Source organism: Hyalella azteca, unplaced genomic scaffold (genome assembly GCF_000764305.2).
Source record: "Hyalella azteca isolate HAZT.00-mixed unplaced genomic scaffold, Hazt_2.0.2 contig16078, whole genome shotgun sequence".
In the NCBI taxonomy this organism is placed as follows: Eukaryota; Metazoa; Arthropoda; class Malacostraca; order Amphipoda; family Hyalellidae; genus Hyalella; species Hyalella azteca.
In genome coordinates this window covers 223,735-229,998 of record NW_025945905.1, presented here as the reverse complement: position 1 = coordinate 229,998, position 6,264 = coordinate 223,735, and positions in this window count along the sequence as shown.

Here is a 6,264-nt window from a genome sequence, read left to right as displayed (position 1 = left end):
CAATCATCACCGTAGAGCACTGAAGAAGTTTGATGCTCAAAAGCATGAGGACAGTCTTTGGCCCAATGCATTCGAGAGGAACAAATGGCACAAACTGAAACTGATCCGTCAGGATTAAGCAGATTATTTCTACTGCTGGTAGAACTGTTACTTCGTGTAGGAACTAACGAGTCTTGACAGTAACTAGCAGCACCTCGGTATGTAGGCCGCATACCATACCTCCTTGACCGACCACGTGTGCGACTACTGCCGCCATACAGAGCTTCATTTTCAAGAACAGGCTCGACTTTCATGATTTCAGAAGAACCTGCAGCTTCACCTGTCAATGAATGACCACTTTCGGCGAAGAGTTTCTTCAATATTGCTCGCATGTCTTCAAAGGTCATCCTTGGTGTAGTAGACAGTGCAAGCTGGAAATGTACATCACTCAGACCACAACTCTTAAGCAGCCTACATGCAATTACTGCATCAGGTAGTACAACCTTACATTCTTTAAGTTTGTGATGTCATAGATCAAACTCACTTAGGTATTTGTCTATGGAACACTCTTTAGAACAGCAGTAGTTTTCAAAGGCCAAGTAAGTGTTGAAGCATTTCCAATTTTCGTCTTGCTCAAATACACGGTCTAATTTATCCAACAACTTTTTCATACCATCTTCTCCTTTAATTTCATTCACTGAAAGCTCCGATGAAGCATTCCGGGTTCTGCCGGTCAATGACAAATGAACAGCAATGGCGTGTTTACTCTTGTCTAAATCCGTCAAAATAGTCCACAGCTTTTCCACAGCTTTTTTTTTTTTTTTCTCCAGCATCCTTTTTCCACTGATCATAATCACCATCTTCTTTAAACACAGGAGGAACTTTAGTAGTAACAAATCTCACTGAAGCCATTTTGCACGCTCTGCTACCAATTGTTAATAGCACACGCTCGCAAGATGCTCACCCTATCATGGTTCACGCTAGACTGCTGTCCCCAACTGCATTGCCGCCAACTTGCGTCACGTTACAGCCAGCCCACGCCAGGTAGGCTACCGGCGTTCCCCAAACCAATCAGAGCGCAGCACAAAGCCATCTCACGACCAAACTAGCGTGACGTCACAAACATTCGGCAACACCAGCGCAGACCAATCAGATATCAACAACTGAACCCTTGCCTTCCTCATCAGCAGCCATGGTGGTTGCTTCTAGAGGTGTACTCCTCAATTGGAAACTCCGCCCTGAAGTCTCAGTTCTTGAGGCAGAGCTCTTTGCCAGCCATGAGGTATTGTTGTGGGCACAATGCAACCTCGGACATCAAGAAAAAATTGTCATTTTATGGACTCCCTCGGTTCACTCTTTCTAATTAAAGACAGGAAACCCCAAACATGCATATAATTTGCCTTTTTTTCCAGATCCAGAGTAGGCTGATGGTGCTGGTAACTTCACATGATGTCAAGCTCCAGTTTTTGCCAGGTCACTGGGGCATTTCTGGGAACAAAAGAGCTGACCATGCAGCATTGCAGGCTCATACCCTTTGGTATTGTACAATTACTTCAGGTCAAAGGAAGAAATGGTTAGAAATATCCATTTTGTTTTTCTAGAGTACGGTGTTCCCGTGTATGCCGCGGGGGGATTAACTTGTAACCCACTTAAGTGAAGCTGAATTGGTCTAATAATGGTGTAAGTAAAGAGTTGTCAGAAGAGTTATGTTTTATTCTGGGATTTTAAAATACAACTGACATGCCGATGAATGTAGAGACAATATTGCTTATAGTGCTTTAAGTCTATGGGACTTGGTGCTTAGTAACTAGTGATATGGAATAGGGAGCACAGGACGGGCAATGGCGCATAAGGTCCTCAGACAACTGAAAGATATAGAAAATACAAATGAAAGATACTGTGCATAAAGTGACTATATGATGCTAAGCAGGCTATAATCTATCATGCCTGAATTTAGATATTAATTTGAAGTAACCATGCTATAACTGAATAATGAACAACATTTAGTAAATTAAGGATTGATAATTAAATTTAGTAACTTAGATTGCAAGAGTTATTGGTGCAAAAATCATAATTAATAAACAAAAAGCAAACAACATTGGAAATAGATTTGACGCAAGAATGCAAGTGAAGTTATATAGGTAAAACAAGGACCGCATCACCATTATGTCTATGAACACTTGAAACAGAGTTAACTAGACTATGGTAAGGTTGTGCTCAATTAATGCAGATAAATAATGCAACGGTTAAAAAAATGTGAAAAATGCAGTATTACAGAAGACGTACATATATATACATTATCAGGAAGTGCTTCACTCACCCAACAGTATTGCAGAATTAACTTGATGCATTTAACTGTCTTGGCTGCATTTTAATTACTGAATTACACTTGGCTTGAATGGAATTTAATCATTACCTCTGTTCTGAAATGATATGAAACAAAAGGATGCATTGAGTAAGAAAATTGGTTAATGACACAGATGGGTTGAGTGGAGAAAAAGCAATAATGCCTTCCGGCAACAATGGTACTGGCAAAGAGAGTGGGTTAATGGTACCAAAGTTTCAGGAAAGGGCATTTTCCTTTGTTGAATTAAAGATAGAGTAGGCAATTGGCCTTGGGCACTGAACCAAAACAGGCTTGCAGAGACAGCACTGGTTAGGCTTAGGATGGGTCATGCCGGAGTGAAAACACACTTGTCTAGGTTTAGAATGATCAATAACCCCATATGTAACTGTTCCCAGCATGAAGAAACAATAGATCACTTGCTACTTCACCGCCATCTGCATGCTCAGACCCAAACTAACCTTTCTAACACACTAACCTTGCTTAGCATAGATCAATCTAAAAAATATTTACTTGGAGTAGGCCCTTTCCCACCTGAGACACAGGTGAAAATAATTAAAGCTACCATTGAGTACCTGAAAGAAATTAATGCTCTGAAGCAAGTATAGTTTTAATTAATAGAATCTATATGTACAACCTATCTTAATATTGCTCATTTGTTTTTTGAACTTCTGCCTGTCACATCTAACAATACCATCAAACGGGGTAATAAGCGACGGTCGGGGTAAAAAGGGACAGTCATCCCACATTTCATAGGAATGTTGTAGCAGCTAAATTAATCAAAATATTGCAAAACTAAAAAAATAGTGGCACAATGTTCAACACTTTTACTATCTATATAGCATTAAGTAAGTTAAGAAATCATACATTTACTACCTCTAAAAAATCCATGGAAAAAAGTGTGATGAGTGGAATTTTGGAAAAGTACCTCTGCTAAGGTCTGTAGAAAAAAAATATTCACCATTGTAACAAATTATACCTACATAAAAGTTGCACACATGTGTTGGCTGAAAAACCTGATTGACGGAATTTGCAAATCTCATCCCCCCAAAAAAGATGGCCATTTCCACCAGATTAGGAAATAAGGGACACCCCCTCCAGGCTAAAATGGACACCCCTAAAAATGCTTTTGCAGTAGAACCTTGGTTTAGCAAAGGCTTCAGTTGATGAAAAAATTGATTAAAAACGAAAATTATGATTATATTTATCTTGCTCAGCTAAAAAACTTCACTTAACAAAAAATTAATGCATCATCTTCCATCACAAAATTGTGCAGAGAATGACAGATAGAATTGTGCACCAGGCAACACAAAATGAAAAGTAATTAACCTAAACTATGATTTATTTCTCCAAAAAATATGATGATTGTCACTAGAACATTCCTTTCTGTTTCATAAAATAACATAGTGATGTTGGCACTAAAGAGTAGGCCTGGTGTGTCCTGTCAGTGATTCCTGACCTTTTTTGAAATAGCTTACACCGGGTTTGATATGATGCTGGGCATTTCAAGTGTGAACATATATTTTTCCATGGCTTCATCTTAGGATGTTTCTACTATCTTTTTTGTTATAGTGAATTCACTTGACCCACTTAAAATGAAGTGAAATTACAAGCCATCCTGTAAGCTTACAGATACAATAAAGTGCTATATGGCTGCTGATATGAAGCTTGCAGTAGACAAGGTTGTTTTAAATGCTCAATGCCATGTTCATGGATATGGTAATATCACACCAATAATATGGTAATGTATGGATATGGTAATATCATATCAATAAAGGAAAAAAAAGCAAAAATCACAGAAATTGTCATTTATTCTACATCTAAATCACCTACAAAAGAAGAGGAGGACTTCAGATTACTGTTAGACTTGCAATACATTGAACATAGCTAGCAGCTTAGCTAATTCTGATGAGGCTATAAGTAGTCTCTAACTCCAACTAACTATTTGACTATTTGTTACCGTCAAACAGGGTAAAAAGGGATGGTTTTGAGCGTTTTTTGTTGATAAATTCTTACCATGAAACATTTCACAAACTAATTTAGGCACATTTTATAGCTCTTTGCAAGGGCTATCGAATGGGATCTTCAAAAAAATTCCATATGCTATTTGTATGGTGCTAGATGTAATATAAAATGCTCCTGAATTTATCTGGAATAGGGGGTAAAAAGGGACACTTGAAATAAAACACCATTTTAAATGTTTGAAGCGTGCAGAGTGTTCTCACCTATTACCAGCAGTATTTCAAAGTCCTCTTTTTCCTTTTAGATGTACGGTAACATAACAATGAGGAGCTCAACAAGCTTCTTTAGGGAGTGACGATTGCATTGAGTGACCTGGATGTTAGGAGTTCTGCCTAACATCCAGGCTATTCTGTTCCCCAAGAAGATTTTATTTAAATTTTGATTTAGATTTTCACTTAAATTTAAAATTTAAGCAAAAATCTTTGTGATTAATCCATATTTATCTTAACTATGGCCTTTGCTAACAGAGGATCTGCTGTAAATGTGTTTCAGGGATTATCCTTTATTACCCCGGGGGTTATCCCTAATTACCCTGGGGGGGTGTCCCTTTTTATCCCATCGCGCAGAAATGGCTGCCATTTTTTTTTTAATGAGATAGGCAAATTTCATCAATTATGTTTTCAAGCCGGTACCTGTGTGCAACTTTTATGAAAGTAAAAGTTTTTAATACAGTGAATATTTTTTTGCTCCTGACCTTAGTAGAAGTACTTTTCCAAAATATCAACTTTCACACTTTTTCATCAATTTTTTAGAGATAGTAAATGTTTGATTTCTTGACGAGCTTTATACATAATAGATAGTAAAAATGTTGAAGTTTGCGTCAATATTTTTAGTTTTGAAATATTTTCATTAGTTTAGCTGCTACAACATTTCTACAAAATGTGGGATGCGCAACACGATTTACCTCACCTGTCCCTTTTTACTCCGTTTGATGGTATATATTAATTACATTATACAATTTACATGTGTTAGCTACCTTATATAAGAAGGGTTGGTTGAGATTGTATTGATCTTTTAGGCGTTTGGAAAGATTTTCCACCTTAATATGAGTATTCTAATTATAATATTTAATTCCAATCTTTAAATATGTGAATTTATAACTAGAGACAAAGTACTCATATTTATAAAACTATATATAAAATAATTGAATGCAGTTAATAGAAATAAAATGTTTGAAGTGTGTACATCTTTATTTCAAACAGTGTTAGCTTTTCTCATAACATAGGTAGGTAAGTCTCATTTCAAGTCGTTTTAGGTTTGTTTGGTTGTTCAATTTATTTTTAGTATTGATTTATTGGTCTGAATCAAATGGGAACAGTGCAGTCAATCACTCAGTCACTACTAGTCGGTGTGTATAGTGGGTAGAGTCTAGTAGATTTATAGGACATAAAACTAGTAGATCTAGGTACTTGATAGTGTTGTGCACTGTGCTATCAGCTATCTTCAATGTTTTGAAGGTACGCATTCCTGAAGTGTTGTTGTATATCTAAGCCAGTTAAATGGTCAATATTTAGCTCATTCATTACCAATGTCCATACAAACTTTACAAAGTTAATGAATAGACTTATCAATAATTGTTTACCCAAAAGTCCCAAAGTGGTAAACACCACCTTGGTCATTCTTGAAGGCAATAACTGCCTGTTTTAGCCATCCACATGCTGTTAATGTTAGTAGGCTAATTGCAACATAAAAAAAAAGACATTTCAAAAAGAAAAAAAGCTGGAAAAATATAAAAAATAATGAAAATATAAAAAAATTCAATTCTTTTTTATTTTTTTTATTTAAAAAATAATAAAAAAAATCACCAACCCTGCTGTTGGTAATAGACGAGTACACTCTGCATGCTTCAAAAGTTTTAAAATTGAATTTTATTTCAAGTGCCTTGGATTATTCTGTTCCCAGTGGTAATTTGGGATGCT